The sequence below is a fragment of the Lactuca serriola genome, chromosome 3 (genome assembly GCF_051521515.1).
Source record: "Lactuca serriola cultivar US96UC23 chromosome 3, Lser_US96UC23_V15, whole genome shotgun sequence".
Lineage (NCBI taxonomy): Eukaryota > Viridiplantae > Streptophyta > Magnoliopsida > Asterales > Asteraceae > Lactuca > Lactuca serriola.
The window spans coordinates 132,977,525-132,997,031 of record NC_136410.1 but is presented as its reverse complement, the minus strand read 5'-3'; the positions used below and the strand labels follow the sequence as shown (position 1 = coordinate 132,997,031).

At 38.1% G+C, this 19,507-nt stretch overlaps 1 long non-coding RNA gene across 1 annotated transcript; it reads left to right on the top strand.

The window, feature by feature from the left end:
• The first annotated feature begins 17,009 nt into the window (after window positions 1-17,009).
• Window positions 17,010-19,292, top strand: LOC145094673 (uncharacterized). The gene is made up of 3 exons (XR_013703477.1): window positions 17,010-17,725; window positions 18,340-18,406; window positions 18,598-19,292. It is a non-coding gene; the product is annotated as an uncharacterized LOC145094673 (long non-coding RNA).
• Window positions 19,293-19,507: the final 215 nt, after the last annotated feature.

Sequence of the window (19,507 nt, the reverse complement as noted above, 5' to 3'; positions counted from 1 at the left end):
AAACTGGAATAGTCTGTTTTAGTGATGGAAGTGGGGTAGGAATTTTGTCATTAATGGGTTCGGTTGGAGTTGGGGATCTGGTAGGTGTTTTACCTCTCGGTGATTCATGATGGCATCTTCCTTTTCATTTTCTGAGCTAGGAGGAGTGGGACTCTTGGATCTTCTTGCCATTTTCTTAAGATTCTTGGGCTTGGAATAATCTCCTTTATCAGACTTTCACTTTCGTGACTTAGAAGCTTTAGACTTATCCTCTTCTGTTGGCTCCTTCTTTGTGGTAGTGCGTTTCCCTCAGTTGCCAGGCTTGTCTACAGATTCACGGGCAGCCTTCTGTTCTGGAGTAAGGACTCTCGGTCCCATAGGAGTAAGTTTTCTATATTCCGCCATAACATGACTTTCGGTTACGACACAGTGATACATGGATTCAGGAATGGAGCCATTGTGAGGGAAATTGATTGGATCAGAGATGATGATCTTCTTCGTGTGAAACGTAGCAATGGATGCAATTAGGGCATTGTTCATCACAGGAATGTCCAAAGTGTTAATCTCCCTTCTTGTAATAAGATTCCAGAAGTTTCCACATGAAATCTTTGAATGCCTCGTAGAAGTATTGAGACTCTGCACCACTTGAGGCTAGATAATCGTCCCATAATCAAGGTTGATGCCATTGTAGAGACCGTATAAAAGGGTTAGAAAACCCTTGCTAGTGCCATCCGATCCACCACTCCTTTCTGCCAAACTCTTGATGAGAAGAGTTAGCAAACCATTCCATTGAGATGGTACACAAGACTTTTTAACTTTTGTGACTGTGGTGAGCACATCCGTATATCCCATCTCGTAAAGCATTGAGAACAGCTGTGTAGTTGAGATAAAGTCTGGCGAGATGACTGAGGAATCATCAGCAAGATTCAGCAACGAACAAAACCTCCCCTTTGAAATCGAAGCCTTCTTATTATGTATTTGAAAGAAAATACGTTCTTTGTTCTTTTCATATGAGGCCGTAGAGTAGACCTGCGATAATAATGACATCGGAACGGCTTCAACTTGAGTTAGGGCTACAACCAGTGGAGAATACTTCAAACATTCAACAACATGAAGCATATATGAATCATACAAAAACGAGTTAAGTTTGATGATCATATTTTGATTTGGCTTGATTGAAAGGAATGTAGACGAAGCAGTCTGATCGTGAGCGGAAGAAGAAGTCACCATTGTTGAACGAAGAAGGAAGATGAACAGTTGGAACTTGCTTTGTAATCTTGAGAGAATTTGTTGCTGGTAAAAGACAAATAAAGGAAAACCCCTTTATATACCGTTTCCAGGAGAGAGAATGAACATGACGATAATGACGTGATCACAAAAACGTCGCCTAAAAAAGCACGATGTGACAGGTTGGATACTCTCAGGTAGACGTCATCACGCATGAGTATAGAGACCATTCAAATTCACGCGCCCAAAATCTTATCCTCAATCGTCGTTTGAAATTCATTGTTAATCCATAAGATAAACAAAACTCAAACCAATCAGCAACTAGAATTTTGGAAAATAGAATTTTCGTGCAATAAAGTGACAAAAGATAAAGACATAATGCAAATGTGTATGGGATGTGAGTGATGTCTCATTATAAGACAGAAAGCAGGTGATTCCGGGCAAGAATCGCTTCCTTCAAAGTCAAGATAGACTTGAAGTGCCTGTGTGGTTTCCCGAAAAATACGATCAAGTGTTTGTAAAGAAACATTGAAAAGCCTCTTTTTAAGTCATAGGCTTAAGGTGGCTTAACTTCAACCGAACGTCGATTCTTAATGTAAGACCGAACATTGGAAAAAGTACTTGTGAGACCGATATGGTCTGTTGAAAAAGTAGGTAGGATATATTTTATAATGACTAAAGAATTTATAGAAATCTCAAAAAAAATAAACTGGATCTTTATGGGAAGAAAAGCCTTGGTGTTAGACAAATTCATAGAAGATCAAGCAAAAATAAAAATAAGATTTCAATGAGTAACCAGTAAGAACTTGAATGCGATGATTCACCGTCAATTCATTATAGGTGTTGGATTTTGGGTTTCACTTAGCACGTGGTGTACGTATCTAAGATCACAAACACATAATTTATGCAACCATAAACCTCAGTGGTAAAGACCGAGAGTCTCAAGGGTTACAGTGGTGAACCGAAAGTTAATGGAGAATGTAAGGAGGTTGGCTAAAGAACCGAAAGTACCTTCTGCTAGAAACTTAGGACTAATTAGAAAAAACTCTTAACTCATATGAGAAGAGTAAAGTAGCTCTAGACTAAGTTGATTTCAACGGCCTGATTGGGAAGATACGATAGGTATTGATCGAATCATTAAGGCCTTGCTTGAAGTCATAGAGGCATTGGTCAACATACAGGAACATGCTTCTAGGGACCCTTAACTAGTTATGATGTAAAGATTGTGCCTGCCTTAGCTCCAAATTTTGTTGTACTGGTACACCCGTGACCTAATTAAAAGAACGAGCAATCAAACACACCACACAAACAAAACAAATATTTTTGGATTTTTGAACTTTTCTGAAAAATAAGAAAAACATAAAGAGAAAATATTTTTGGAATTTTTAAAGTTTTCTGAAAAATAAAAAAAACAAAAAGAGAAAATATTTTTGGAATTTTTGAAGTTTTCTGAAAAATAATAAAAACAGAAAGTAGTTAAAAGAAAAGACTATACAGAATATACAACCGAAACCTTTTCTTAATTGAGTGAAGCGAAATAGACTGAGCGTTCGATTCATTTCGGTTCCATAAAACTCCAGAGCCGAAATAGACCGAGCGGTCGGTTCATTTCGGTTCCCGAAAATTAATGAGCCGAAATAGACTGAGCGTTTGCTCCATTTCGTCTGTTTAAATTTTTAGTGCAAGATTTGAGGATTCGGTACTGACCCTGCTTCCATCATTCCCAGACCTTGTAAAATTTTATTGAAACTTGCTTCAGGTAAGGCCTTAGTGAATATGTCAGCCAATTGATCAGAGGATCGAACAAAATGTACTTCCACATCCCCATCTTCTACGTAATCCTTGATGAAATGATATCTAAGTGCAATGTTCTTAGTTTTTGAGTATTGCACTGGATTGTGACAAATCCTTATTGCACTCTCTAAGTCACAATAGAGAGAAATCTTCTTCATACTCAGTCCGTAATCTCTCAGTTGACTTTGAATCCATATAACTTGAGAAGTGCAGGATGTTGCAGCTATATACTCAGCTTCGGCTGTTGAAAGTGACACACAGGTTTGCTTTTTGGACTGCCGGCTAACAAGTTTTCCATCAAGAAATTGGCATCCACCTGTAGTGCTCTTTCAATCTAGACCACATCCTCCAAGATCAACATCAAAAAAAGCTTGAATGAAGAATCTGGACCATGCAGGATACCAGAGACCAAGATATGAGGTTCGCTTCAAGTACCGGAATATATTCTTCACTGCCACCATGTGAGGTTCTCTTGGATTAGCTTGAAACATAGCACAATAACAAACAGAAAACTTAATATCTGGTCTACTAGCTGTTAGATACATAAGGGACCCTATCATTTGACGATATAGTGTTATGTCACAGCAGGTTTTTCCAGAGATGGTGTTAACTTAGTGCTAAATGCCACAGGAACCTTCACTTTTGAGTCACCCATCATACCGAATTTCGTCAGTAAGTTCTTTGTGTAGGCCTCCTGGTTGATAAATATACCTTCTGGTCCCTGTCTAATATTTAAACCAAGGAAAAAATTAATTGGACCCATTGCGCTCATTTGAAATTTAGTCTCCATCAACTTCCTGAATTCAACTGTTAAGCTAGGATTCGTAGAGCCGAAGATGATATCATCAACATAAATCTGAATTATCATAAGATGTTCGCCTTCTTTCTTTCAGAAGAAGATTGGGTCAACCGAACCTTGTTTAGATTTTGACATTTTTAAGAAGCTAGTTAAAGTTTCATACCAGGCTCTCGATGCTTGCTTTAATCCATAGACTGCTTTATCCAGCACATAGCAGTGTTCAGGGAATTTCTCGTTCACAATCCCGGGTGGTTGCTTAACATAAATAGTTTCTTCCAATTCTCCATTCAAAAAGGAACATTTGACATCCATTTGGAAAACTTCGAAGTTTTTATGAGCAGCATACGCTACAAAGATTTTAACTGATTCCAACCTAGCTAAAGGAGCGAAGGTTTCCTCATAGTCTATTCCTTCCTCTTGGAAATAACCTTTGACCACCAACCGAGCCTTGTTGCGAATGAAATTCCCTTCCTTGTCCAACTTATTTCTGAAGACCCATTTCAAGCCAACCACAAAAGCATCCTTTGGTGTGGGAATCAGCCTCCAAACTCGGTTGCGTTCAAACTCATGAAGTTTATCTTGCATTGCTTGGACCCAATCTGAATGATCAAGTGCAACATTTACAGTTTTCGGTTCAATCTTGGAAACAAACGAATTAAACATACAAAATTCAACTTTAGAGAATAATGCAGTTTGTTTCGCTTTCAATTGAGAACGAGTAAGAACTTTTTCTGAAGTTTCACCAATAATCTGTTCTTTGGGATGGTCCTTGGTCCATTTTACTAACGGAGGATAGTTTGGATCATATGCTGGATCTAACTCAGCGTTCACTTCAACTTCAAATTCTGATTGATCATCATCACCTTCGTCAGTTGTATTTCCTTTCTCCCCCTCAACTGGTGAAGTGTATCCTGTGGCAGCATCAGAGTTTGCGTCCTCTGTGGGAGTCGGATTCTCCCCCTTAATAGGACTACTATTGGGTGGTATTGGAGCAGTACTTTCCCCTTCGCCTAGATCTTTATTAGTTGGGGACGGAATTGGATGCTCCCCCTCGAAAGATACTTTGGTTGCCTTTGGTGTAGTTGAACTCTCCCCCTTGAACTTTGAGCTATTGCTTGGAGAGTTATTTGAGGATGGACCACCTGTTAATTTGGAAGGTTTACTTTCTATTTCTTTGGCAGCTTCATCTATCACCTTTTTGAGATTATCAATCTTGTTATCTGCTGCATTCTCCTCTGAGTTTGTGGCTTTCTCTGGTTCATCAAACAGCCGCATGTATTCTTCAAACAAGTTGGATATTGGAACCGAGACTTATCCAGACTCTGGAAATATTTCACCTAAGTCACTTTCACTTCTTTGAACATTCTTCATGTAATTTATCGTCAAAGGTGATATAGTAGGTTTCTTCAATTCATTTGGAGCGTTTATTCAACACTCTGTATGCTTTTGATGTTAGTGAATAACCCAGAAAGATTCCCTCATCGGCTTTAACGTCAAACTTATTTCGGTTCTCTTTTGAATTGAAAATAAAGCACCCTGAACCGAATATGTGGAAAAATTTGACATTTGGCTTTCGGTTGTTTAAGATCTCATAGGGAGTAATTGGAAAATCTCTTATTTAGCAAGGACCAATTCTGAGTGTAGCATGCGGTCGCAACAGCATCAGCCCAGAAATATAACGTAAGAGAAGCGAAACTGAGCATGGTTCTGGCTGCCTCACATAAAGAGCGGTTTCGTCTTTCAACAATCCCATTCTGTTGTGGTGTATAAGGGGCCGAAAAATTGTGAGTTATCCCCTTGTCAGCCAGAAAGTTCTCAAAATCAGTATTCTTGAATTCCAGACCGTTGTCACTTCTGATATTCCTTACCGTCTTCCTTAGCTGCACTTCCACTTGTTTGATGAACTTCTTCAATTTGGAAGTTGCATCTGATTTCTGCTTAAGAAAGAAAACCCAAGTGAAGCGTGAAAAATCATCGACAATAACAAGAATGTACTTACTACCACCGAAGCTTTCTATTGCCGAAGGTCCACATAAGTCGATGTGCAAGAGTTCAAGTGCTTTAATAATCTTTGTATTGATTCGTGTAGGGTGGCTCTTTCTGCTTTGTTTGCCCATTTCACATGCTGCACACAGATGTTCCTTGTTGAACTTGAGAAGATGAAGTCCTCGTACGTGATCACCAAGCACCAACTTATTAATGTCTTTGAAGTTCAGGTGCGATAATCGTCGATGCCACAACCAACTTTCATCTGTATTTGCCTTTGACAACAAACATATTGTTGGTTTTCCTCGTATTGGGTTGAGATTTAAAGGGAACATCTCTCCTTTGCGTTCAGATTTCAACAGAAACTTCTTGGATTGTTTCTCAATTATCTCAGAGCCCTCATCAGCAAATGATAATTTCAGACCTATTCCTACAACTAATTGTGACACGCTGATGAGGTTATGCTGCAATCCTTCCACATAAGCCACTTTTCGAATCGAGAAATCTCCATTTGTTATCATACTGTATCCCTTGATTGTTCCATAGGAGTTATTTCCATATTTTACACACCCACCATATTTCGGGGACCGAAACTCCCTCAGCTCTTTGTTCTTTCCTGTCATGTGACGCGAGCTGCCACTGTCTATATACCATTCATCATCGAACTGCTCGTCACTGATTACCTGAAAATTCAAGCAGATTTAGGAACCCAAAGTCACTTGGGTCCTGGTGAGTCTTTCACTGAAAACGGAATTGCAGTAGAAATATCAACCAAATATGTTCTTTTTACTAAAGTGGTTTGATCTTTTCTTTTAATTGTATACACTTTGATTTTAGTTTTATCTTGTTTAAATTTTAGTGCATTGGTTGGTTTGTTAGATGGTATTTGATTTTTCTTTTGACTCCTAGGGTTAGCTGATGATTTCTTATTATGGAACTTAGAATCTGATATTAGCTTTCCCTTTCCTTTGATGTCCTTCATAGAATTTGCTTTGCATTGGGACTTGGAGGGACCGAAACTGGGTTTAGGACCGAAACTGGGTTTTGGACCGAAACTAGACTGTGGACCGAAAGTTGACTTTCGGTTCTGAGTGACATTCGGACCGAAAATAGACTTTCGGTTCTGAGACTTGGAATATTAGGAACTTGGACTGAAATTTTCCTTTAGTTTTTCCTTTCCTTTGTCTGATGATCCTCTCTTAGGAGGGACATAGTTGAGATTTTGAGATTGCCAGTAACTTTTTTGCTCATTCAGATTCTTTGCATATCTTTGATTTCTTAAGCGTTTCTGTTCAGCTAGCTCCTTCTGTGATTTTTGGATGCTGAAGTTGGCCTTTGGCTTCTCCTTTTGAGTTTCGGTTGTTTTGGCTAGAATTTTTGGTTCTTCCTTTGGTTCTTCAGGGATTTCTTTGGTTCCACTTGTGCTTGGTTTTTCAAAATTTGAGGGTTTCATCTGCGTTGTCAATAGGTGCTGACCAGAAGTAGTTGTCGCACCCTTCAGCATTATCTTTGTCGACTAGGATTCTTAATTCTGACGTCTGCTTTGGAGTGACCCCTGTAACTGCATAAACCTGATTTGGCACAGTTTGAACCTTTTGATAAACCATCTCCTTTTCTTTGAGTTTATGTATCTTGTCTTTTGACAGGCGAGCGAATTCAACCGAATTTTCAGAAATTAGGGGTTTCTCATTCTCGGTTTCGCTCTTCATAAACTCAGAGCAATCAACCACGTCTTCTACTGAGATTTCACTCATCTCACTTTCCTCATCAAATTCAGACGTATTTTCTAAGTCCATTTTATTATTAGAAGTTAATTTGGCATTGGATTGGTTAAATGATTGAATAGTGTCTGACTTAATTTTCATCCTATCATTTTCATCTAAAATGTCTTTTAGCATACATTTGTGTTCCTTAGAATCAATGAAGGCTTCTATCTTGTCCAGTCCTATTTTGTAAGACATGGATGTCTCGTCTGATGACACTACCGATTCACATTCAGCTATGACCTCGTCTTCCTTAAATTCAAGAAAGGGCAAAATCATCTTATGAATTTTCTTTCTTATCTCACAATTTAAATGCAATTGAGCAATATTAGTATATAAACGCTTAGCAATTAAATAAAAAACATTCCTTTGTTTTAAAAACTTTAGATTGTCTCTTTGAAAATAAATACTTTCATCCCTAGCCCTAACTAACTCCTGCTCCTTCAGCTATATCCACATTCGTCTCTCCTCACTCTTCGTTGTCACCCTACTGATTTGGTCAGTTAGGTTAGAATTTGTTAACCGAGTTTGCGTGAGACTACCGCTTAGATTAGAAAATTTAAGTTTTAATTCATTTAATTCTTCTTCATATTCTATTATTGGAACTTTAAGAGATTCTAGGATAGATTGTACCTTTTTTATCAAACGATCGCAGTCGTTGATCTGCTCACTAACTGGCTTTGCTGCAAAACATTTTTTCAGTAAGGTTCGGTTCCTCAATCGCACTTTCGGTTGATGAACTAGCTGTGACAATCAAGCACTTTCCAGACGAACCTACTTCCTTTGCCACATAATCCTTTCCATGAGTGGGCTTTCTCACCTCTTCATCTTCAGAATCGGTTGACCAAACTTCGACGCCACCGAACTCGTCTTCATCAGCATTCTCCTGTACAATCAAGGCATTCATAGAACTGTTAGTCGCCTTTTTTTCTTGATCTCTTCCAACTTGCGCATATATTACGCCTCGTCATCTTCATCATCTCTTTTCTTAGTTATTTTCCTTAGCATGCAATCCTCGGCAAAGTGGTTCTTGTTGTGACAGTAATTGCAGTCGTATCCTGAGTCTCCTGCAAATTTGCTCTCTTTCTTATCTTCATCCTTTTTAGAGGAGATTTTCGTTTCATCCTTCACCTTCTCAGAGCTATAACTTCCCTGCCAGTTTCGGTTCTTGTTGACGGGAAATTTTCTCCTTGCAAACTTCTTTGGATTGGTGACCATCATAACATACTCCTCACTTGTAAGGTCACACTCAGACATATCAGACTCTTCCTCTTCTTCTGCAACACTTTTTCCTTTTGAGACAAGAGCCAGCGATCCCACACCAGAAACCACTTTCGCTAATTTTGTTACTACACTTTCATGGGACTTAAGTATTCCCACAAGTTTCGCTAGCGAGTAAGATTTAAACTGCTCATGCGCTTTCACAGTAGAAACCACAGCCATCCATTCCGGTCTCAACCCGTTCATGAAAGTCACCTCCTGCTCAATCAACTTTATTTCTATTCCGTGTTTGATCATCTTACTTAGGAGATGATTGAACTGATCGAAAGTTTGTATGAGTTTATCCTCTAGTTTCTGTTCGAAAACTCCAAATTCTGACAGCAGCAAGGTTTGAATGGAGTGTTCCAAGTCTTCATCAGTTGAATAGAGTTCTTTCAACCTATCCCAGATTTCTTTGGCCGTCGTGCATGAACTAACTAAACGAAACGTATCAGATTGCAAGGTGAATCTTATCATTCTCATGGCCTTCATGTTACACAATAGCTTGTCTTTCTCATCCTGTGGCATCTTCTGTTCATCCACCACCGGCTTGTTATATTCCTTTTGGGTCTTAACTGTCGTGTTCGTTCCCGAATGAACAAACGGTCCAAGTATGATGGCTTCCCAGATGAGATAGCCATTATCTTTAGATCCAACCACATAGTCTTCAAAGTGATAAGCCCATACTTCATAGTCTTGAGTGTAGAGTATGGGTATCCTGGTAGTAGATCCAATGTTGTTTGAGATGTTGATGGGATTTGTTTGCGAATCTTCGTGAGACATGGTGAGCTTCTAGAATCAAACCTGTGAACTTGAGATTAGGGTTTTATCTAAAAATAGAGTTGTCGTTGAAACAACGATGACAACTTCTATTTATACGATAAAAGCGAAAACCCTAAGGAATTCTGAATACAGAAAGAATGTGTATTGATCACAGAGTCTCCTGCTCTGATACCAATTGTTAGAATAAAATTTCTTTAAAGATCATTAGATTCTATGCAAACAAACAATTGTGAAAGTAAATAAGAACACGAGTATGGCTTTGAATGTGTCGAATGATTAATACTTCAACACCTCAAAAGAGCTCGATTAAGAACTTCGACTTTAGAGGTGTTTAGGGTTACAAAAATAATGAACTTAATCATTAACTTCGTATTATGCATACATGCATTCATATTTATACTATAACCCTACTAGATAATCACGGATGGACAGGCCCAATCTGGATACAAAACATAAGGCCCATGACGCAACATAAATAGACTCAACTGGTATTATTAGGATGTAGGTGTTATTGTGGGTATATGTATAGGGAGGGTGGTAGTGGTGGTGTGGGGCTAAAGTGTATGTGTTGCGGAGGTAGAGTAGGCCTTGTAGGAATGACCCTTAAGCCGTAAGCATTAAGCTATGTGGGTTAGGGCTTAAGGGTAAGTCATGTGAGTTAGGGTTTAAGGGTTAATGACATTAAGTCATGTGAACTAGGGTTTAAGGGTTATGGAATTATGTCACATGGGTCAGGGTTTTAGGGTAAGTCACATGGGTTTGTGTTTAAGGGTAATGGAATTAAGTCATATGGGCTAGGGTTTAAGGTTATGGAATTAAGTCACATAGGTTAGGGTTTAAGGGTAATGACATTAAGTCATACGGGCCAGGGTTTAAGGGTAATGGAATTAGGTCACATGGGTTAAGGTTTAAGGGTAAGTCATATAAGTTAGGGTTTAGGGTAATGGAATTAAGTCATATGGGCAAGGGTTTAAGGGTTATGGCATTAAGTCACATAGGTTATGGTTTAAGGGTTATTACATTTAGACATATGGGCTAGGGTTTAAGGGCTGAGGCATTAAGTCACATGGGTTAGGGTTTAAGGGTAAGTCACAAGGGTTAGGGTTTAAGGGTTATGACATTAAGTCATATGGACTAGGGTTTAAGGGTAATGGCATTAAATCACATGGGTTAGGGTTTAATGGTAAGTCACATAAGTTAGGGTTTAGGGGTAATGACATTAAATCATATGGTCAAGGGTTTAAGGGTTATGGAATTAAGTCACATGGGTTATGGTTTAGGGGTTATGATATTAAGTCATATGAGTTAGGCTTTTAGCATAATTCACATAAGTTAGGGTTTAGGGGTAATGACATTAAGTCATATGGGAAAGGGTTTAAGGGTTATGGCATTAAGTCACATGGGTTAGGGTTTTAGGGTAAGTCACGTGGGTTATGACATTAAGTTATATGGGCTAGGGTTTAAGGGTTAAGGAATTAAGTCGCATGGTTAAGGGTTTAAGGGTAAGTCACATGGGTTAGGGTTTAGGGTTATGACATTAAGTCGTATGGATAAGGTTTAAGGGTAATGGCATTAAGTCATGGGTTAGGGTTTAAGGGCAAGTCACATAAGTTAGGGTTTACGGGTAATGTTATTAAAGTCATATGGGCAAGGTTTTATGTAACACCCCACTTTCCTGGATATGGAAGTTGAGAATTTCATTCACATTAGAGGACCTACTCGATGAATTGGTTGGTCCTAACTCGTCGTGTAGGAGTTGATCAGGACAAGCGGAGTATGAAGTCTACTCGTCGAGTTGGAGGACTGGACTCGACGAGCTGAGTCCGTTTGATGAAACCCTAATTATTCGGGATTACACCCTATTTAAAGTGCCTTAAGCCTTCATTTCTGCCTCCATCATCACTTTACCACCCTGAGACAAACCCTAATCAAGTATCATCCATTTGAGAGTGTTTAGAGCTAATAGAGGGTGTGTTTTGGTGCATTCCTTAAAGAGTAGAAGACTTAGAACAAGAAGGAGTCTTTGGATCCGACATCATCTCAGTGGTAGCAGTCATTTGGAGGTAAAAAGTCATTACCTTGATCACTTGTTTGTTAGATCTCTCCATTAGAGAGTTTATGGCCCTTTGTAGCTTCTCATTGAGTCATAAATGGTTGTGAGCATGCTATGGAGTTGAGACCTCAGATATGGACACTACTAGGCCCTTTAGGCCTAAAGCCTCAAGCTTTATGAAGCTATGACCCGTCTTCACGTCCTAAACCCTTCTTGAGCTTAGTTTTGGGTGTTTTAGCCTTGTGAGGCCTTGCATGATCATAAAGTTAGCAACTTTACGTGGTAAGTTCGTCATAGGAGGTTGGATCTGGAGTTTGGAGCATTGGAATCAATTAGAATAAGTTTATTGTGTAATGGATGAAGAACTCGATGATTTAGGCATGGATTGTGTAATGGATGAAGAACTCGACGAGTTAGGCATGGACTCGACAAGTTGAGTTGGATTTCCCGTTTTGGACTCAGAGTAAACTCGATGAGTTGGTGGAGCAACTCGACGAGTGGTTATAGTTTTTCCTTGATATTTCGGACTCTGCATTGACTCGACGAATTTGCTAGCAAGTCGACAAGTTGACTCGGGATTTTGTGATTTACTGAGTATTGAGGAACTCGACGAGTTCATGAGTAGCACTCGACGAGTAGGGTCAGCTTTGACTGTTGACTTCTATTGACTTTAGGGTTTTGGTCAAGCCATGGATTTTGAAGGCTATGGAGGGGTGGAGTCTAGACCAGCAGTTCGAGTGTGGGATATGTTGCTTTACTAGGCGAGGTGAGTCTTCTCACTATACTTACCTGAGTGGTAATACTGTGTGACCGGAGGGTCTTATTTGAGTTATCGACCAGAGGGTCTTATTTGAGTTATCGACCAGAGGGTCCTATGTGCTTATACTGAATTATGTGATATTATGCATTTTGTCTTTATGATTTATGCTATATTATTTTGTACCTTACTGAGTTAGGACCGGAGGGTCCACACCGAGTTGTGAGACCGGAGGGTATTCACTGAGATACAGCACTAGAGGGTCCAACCCGAGCTGTGAGACTGGAGGGTCTTCACTGAGACACATGATCAGAGGGTCCACACTGAGCCGTGAGACCGGAGGGTCCTCACCGAGACGCATAACTGGAGGGTCCATGCCGAGCTATTGCCATGAGAGGCTTATTACTTGTGTATGTGATATTTTAGGGAACTCACTAAGCTTTGTTCTTACCATGTTGTGTGATATGTGTTTCAGGTACCTCTCAGGATCGCGGGAAGGCGCCGGCTTGATTATACACACCAGTTTGAGATTATGTTTTTGAGGATTCAAGGATTTTATCAAACATTTTTTACTTATGTTTTGACGACTTATACATTTTGTGGTTTTGGAAAATTTGATATTGAGTTTATGTGATTTTAAAAATGAAAATTTTATTTGAAAATTTACAGTGTTACAAGTTGGTATCAGAGCCTTGGTTTGAGGGATTTGGATGTACCCTTGGGTATGTCTTGACTCAAACTAAGGATTTGAGAAAATTTTCTAAAAAGAAATTATTTTTTCTAAAACGAGTAAGAGCTTTTAAGAGAAAACGAGATGAAGCAGTGTGTACAATCAGCCAGAGCCCAACAGTGATTTCCCAAAATACCATTACGTGTTTATATTATGATATACTTATGAGATATTAGAGCTGAATGCTAGAGGATAGGCTAGGTATTTCAGGAATTTAGAGCTAGAGTTGCCTGATTCATGATGCCTTATCCTAGAGGATTATATTGATTGATATTATCTACTATTTGCTCTGTGTATGTGCTGAGTAGGAGTACCTAGCAGGAATCTTTTAGAGAGAGCTTTTGATTTGAGGTGTAATCTAGGAGAGATACCTAGATGTGCATTTGAGGAATCTACTGAGAGAGTAGTTAGATACCCACGAGAGGTGGGATTGCCGGATTCTGGCGATGCCTTTTGAGTTGTGGATAGAGCAAGTGGAGTTGTATGCTAGAGTGGTTTTATGAGCTAGTGGAGGTTATTCGATGCCCGAATGATGCTTTCTTTGTGCTTTGTGGAACTCTTGAATGATGGGAGTCAACTACTAAGTGAATATGACGATATTCAGGAGGTAGATGGCTGGCATCGTGAGGAGTTCTTTAGCAGCTAGTGGTAGAGAAGTGTGAGAACCTAGGAGAGCCTAGGGAGTAATTTTAGCCCGATAAGTGAGCTGTTTAGAGGTGAGCATTCGCTGGGGAGCGAGCATGTGTAATGGGATTGGTTGATCGATAAGGTTGAGCAACTACCTAGGAGATCTGGGATGATCCATATGGAAAGTATGGGCAGATGTGGAAGGTAGTATGGGCCCGCACTACTAAAGGCGGAGGACCCATACTCGAAACAAGGATAATTCGAGAGGTTCTAAGTAGCAGATTGAGGGGGAGATAACATGGTTCGAGTACCATGATTCGTAGCAAAGTGTGTTTCCATCTTTATTAGTTATCCCGCTGTGGTGGTTCGGATTGAGAGTGGATATGGAGGATTGTGGGGCCAGAGGGCCATGTCAGTTGATCTTCACCGGAGTGTACCTTGCAAGAAAAAAATCGAGTTTTGATCCCAAGGGGTTTTACTGATGAGGTGCCAGTTGCATTCGCCAGACTCAAGGAAAAGTGGAGATGATGTTTTGTGGAGGATTGCGGTCTGGCTTGAGTGATCGACCGATGGTTGAGATGACACTTTCTGTGACGAGAATTACAGTATTTCCTCTTACCATGTGGAGCGAAGGAGATAACGAGCTTATGTGTTCAGAGTTTGGAGGTAAAACCCATATGGTAGCATATAGTTGTGATATTTTCACCAGAGTATTGGTGTTATGTCTGTTGCAAGGTATTTCTTATACCATGAGAGAGAGCCATCAGAAGGGACTGAACTGGATGAGGACAAGGATATGCCTTAGTTGAGTATAGTAAGGCTTAGCAGCAGTTCCAGGTAATCAAGAGGAGTATATCAGGGCGACGGCCCTCATTGTCTACGTTGTATAACGACTGTGAGAGTGAGGTCTATTGCTTCATTGATAAATCACGTGATGGAAGGTTGATAGAGGAATCAGAGATGAGGTGTGTATGATAGTTCATTATTTTAAGGTTGAGAGTCGTAACTAATTCGGGATAGTCGAAATGTCCGGTGGTGTGTCAGTATGAGATTCTGGGTGACTTAGAGGCAATCACATTGGGAAGATTTCGAGGTTTTCATCTGAGATATCGAATACTTGCAGTTATTTGGCCATTATCTGGAAGGACGTCGAGTGCTGCATGTATGTTCCACGAGTCGGGAATGGTAGATCTGGTGAGCCAGTCTGGAGTGTGGTATGTTGATGGACGATGGTTCGATCCCTAAGTAGGGGAGAACTGTTGGATTAGTGTCTAAGTCCATAACTATAATTGGTATGTACTTGACCCGATTGGCATGGTCCATTTGGGTTGCATGGCATCAGAACAATCTGGATAGACTTTCATGAGAAAAGGATATTTATGAATTGTTAATATATTATAAGTTCTAATATATTACTATGAAATCATATTATTTAATTAGTATTGATCAATAATTAATTTGGAATTAATTTTGTGATCAAAAGGAGACGGATTAAATATATGGGGGTTGATTGTGTAAATCATTCATTCTTATATATGTGGGCTTATGATCCATAGTTCTTCATGTTGGGCTAAACCCATGGATACTCCATGGAGGTTTTAACCCATGGAGCATGAAGAATATGGAAAGACATGAGTTACATGGTGTAATCCTATTAGCCACCATATATAAGGACCCCATGGCTCAAGAAATTGGCACTAGTGTGTGTACACATGAGGGCTAGCCGATTTGAGCATATGAACTTTTCTCTCAAGTTATTCCAAGATGTTGGTGATGTTGTGTGAACCATTTGAGGTGTCACACTTGAGGCACAAGGCTCTTAAGCTCCATGGAATTAAACTACAATAAAGAGGTATGTAATTCTACTAGAAATTATATTATATGTACTTCATATTATGCTAGCTACAACAATACCTTGGAAAATTGATATTTGCATGTATAATAGAGAAAACATAGATCCAAGGTATTTAGGGTTGCATATACACCTTAGGAGTGTTAGAATGCTCAAAATCCTTCAGTGGTATCAAAGCCTAGGCATGTTTTCGTTTATACTTGATGCAAATTGCTGAAAAATGCTGAAAAATTCGAATTTCTGTTGTTCTAGACAGTGGACTCGCCAAGTCCGTGCATAAAATCATCCAACTCGTCGAGTTGGTTCATGCACTCGACGAGTTGGACCCCCAGACAGCATATTTTTGAGGTTTTTGGCTGTAATTGGACTAGGAACATTACCCTAAGCTGTTTTTCAACTTGTAAACCAATTTTTGTTGTGGTAATGTTCATGCTAATCTAATTTCATAGATAATTGTCAATAGATTCTTGTTTTGTATTAGTTTAATGGTTAGGCTAATTACATTAAAATTGTTTAACTTGAATTATCTTGTTGTTATGAGTTGATTTAGATTAATAGAAAAGTTATGTGATAATATGTTTTTAATCCAAATTAATCTAAAAGTTGTTCATAATATGTGTTTTTGTAACTTGTCTTCAATTTATATGAAAAGTCATATTTATGATTATTAAAACTCATAAGATTTCCATAAGTTATGAAACATGGAGAGTCTCATTTTTAAATGTTTTAAAGTCTTCCATAACTTGTCCTCAAGTTATGGAACTTGAAGAGTTTTTTATTAAAACTACTTTAAACACATAAGTTATGGAATTGAAAAGTTTTTGAATAGTTCAAAACTTGCCATCAAGTTTTGGAATTTGTAAAGTTTCCCCTCATGAAGACTTTAATTCCAAGTTAAACCCTTAGAATTTTAAAAGTTAAAATTCAACCTTTATACTTTATAATATTATAAGTTAATATATATATATATATATATATATATATATATATATATATATATATATATATATATATATATATATATATATATATATATATATATATATAGGGAAGAGTTATATGGAAAATGAATGATTAGGGCAACACATATTTGAACCAATGAAAACATGACAACACATCATTTCCACAATAACTTCCACAATACATTACTTGTGAAGAAAGAAATGGACACGTGTCATTTAATTATTGGTTCCGGTAGATGTTGCCCTAGTTATTTGTTTTCCATAGAACTCATTCCTATATATATATATATATACTATATTATTAAACATATTGCCTCTTTCTTAAAAATTAAGAGGTACAATATGTATTACCTGGTGTACAATAATATTAAGCATATAACCAATCATATACGCATACCCTAATCTCCAAAACACGCACAACAGCCATCAAACCAATTCTCATCCGTCAGAGAAAATCCCAGATCAGAAAAACTGGAATCGAGATCAATAATTTCCCCGGTGGGTCAGATGGGTTTGAACTGTTTTCAAGATTTTGCTACAACAATGGCGAAATCAATATCTCGGTATCCAACGTCTCCCACCGAAGACGTCCCATCATCCAAAAATGAAGTTAAGTAAAGAGCTTTTTGTTGTGGGAATGTCCTGGATTCGCTGTGGTTCAAACCAAAGAAGATCGAAAAATCCTTAAGAGCTCAGGGCCTGAAAGGAAACTCCTATAGATTCCTCTTCGGAGACCTGAAAGAGATGACACAGATGACACAACAAGCCAAATCTAAACCCATCGATTTCAAAGATGATATCGTGCCTTGGGCTTTTCCCTTCATCCATAAATCCGTTGCTGCTTATGGTACGTTTGAATGTCTCAGCGCCTATGGGTTTACTTCTTCATCTCTCTCTCTCTCTCTCTCTCTCTCTCTCTCTCTCTCTCTCTCTCTCGCCTCTCTTTCTCTCTCTCGATCGCCATCAAAAGGAAATGGAAACCCTCTTCTTTCCGTCTCCTTCCTAATCAACTTGACAAGTGTTTCTACTCATGCCTTTCTGTTGATCCCATCCATTTCGGGGAGCCGGATTGAGAGGGCTCTGCCGAAACCCTAATTTCAAATTATCAGCGATGGCTAAGCACGAGATGTCAAGCACATTGAAGAACTTAAATGTAATTATAAGTCGATTCTTGATTTTTTTCAGATACTTTTCAGTCTTTACTATGCATAACCTTGTTCTTAATCCACGAATTTTGAGTTAAGGCTCAATTATGTTGTTTGTTTTTCAAAATTTTAAAAATACTTTCTTTTTTAGATTTTCTCTGTGAAATTTGAGGTGTTGTTCTTATTTATCTGTATGATAGTTCATGCAAAGGGGAGCTAATAAAGAGGAGAAAACCAAAAAGGAAGAAGTCACTCCTAATGGAAATTTCCCATCCTTTATTACTACCAAACAATTGCATAACTCTTCGTTATAATTCTTTGGTTCTTTGACTTGTTTGACTCTGCATACCAAAAGAAACCACACTTTGCTTTCGGGATCCATGAGCCATATCACCAACTTATGCTAATATTTTAAGTTATTTGCACAAAAGAAAAATCTACCTGTATTGAACATCATAACATGCTCTTGGTGTTTTGCTTTATATTTTTCACACTTCTCATATTTTCACAAAAGAAAAAATCTACCTGTATTTTTCATATTTAGATACTCTTTTATAGTTTTCAAAAGAAAAAACCACAACCAGTGACCCTAACTTAACTATATGTGTGTATATGTTTACAGGTATTGAAATGAGAACCATTGAAGTACCCATGTTCAAACCATCATGGGTCATGTTGATCATGGAAAGGTAATAAGTAATAGTTAGTGGATTAAATTGTTTATAAAAGACTATTTCTTGCTAATATCATCCTTAAATATATATATGTATATATGACCAAAATGAAACGTTTTTCAGTTTTCTCTATCACAACATCATGCCTTGGTCATTTTATTAAATTATAACTTTTTTTCATTTTTGTCTATTTACCCTACTTTCAGTTCCTTTATGGGAGGTTGAACAGTTGTAAAGTGTTTTTGGGGCTTTAACAGGAAGGATATGTTGTCAAAAGTTCAATAAGGAGAAAGGGTAATTTCATCTTATTATTTTTAGGTACAATATTGGGATTTTACCATTGGATTGTAATATATTAAGAAGAGATGGAGTGTGGGGATATGAAAAGGGCATGATGGTCTATTTTGATAATATGTAAGAAAAAGGCATTATGGATTTTGGTTGTAGTTAGAGTAGAATCTATGAGAAAGAAGAAAAAAGTCATGAATTCCTAAAACAACCTTACAAGTGTAGAAGGGATTTTATATGGACATTTTGATAGGTGAGGCCTCTGTCACTGTATATTAATCAAGAAGCATTCAAGCTCTTATTTTTGTTCATATTTTAATGTTTTTATGAATGTGGCAGTTCGCTGTGTCATTTGAACTTCAGTGGCTTACAATGATCCTAAGCTAGAGTGGAAATAAGGTGTTTCAAGCTCTTATATTTCTATCCTTTTGATATGTATTTTGTTTATTTCATTTTTTTACCAGGAGCATATGTCGAGTTGTCCAAAAGAACCACAACGTGATGTCATTATGGTATTTTTTGCTACTGGATTAGACCTATATGATGTTATAGCCATTGTTGGAAACTAGAAAGTATGCGCATAAACTTGGCTAAAAGTATAATTACAACTTTTGTGCATTCTTTTTTGTGATATAAATCGGTGTTTATAGTTAATCGGTGAAATTACAATTACAACTTTCATGTGTGTGTTTTGTGTGCTGTGTGTGAGTATGTGTTTGACCAAAATACCCGGTTAATATTTCTTTAGGTTAATTCAATGAAAAACAACTTACTTTAATTATTTTTTTGTTATATCATCCTACTTTTATTTTTTTTCATGTTAAAATT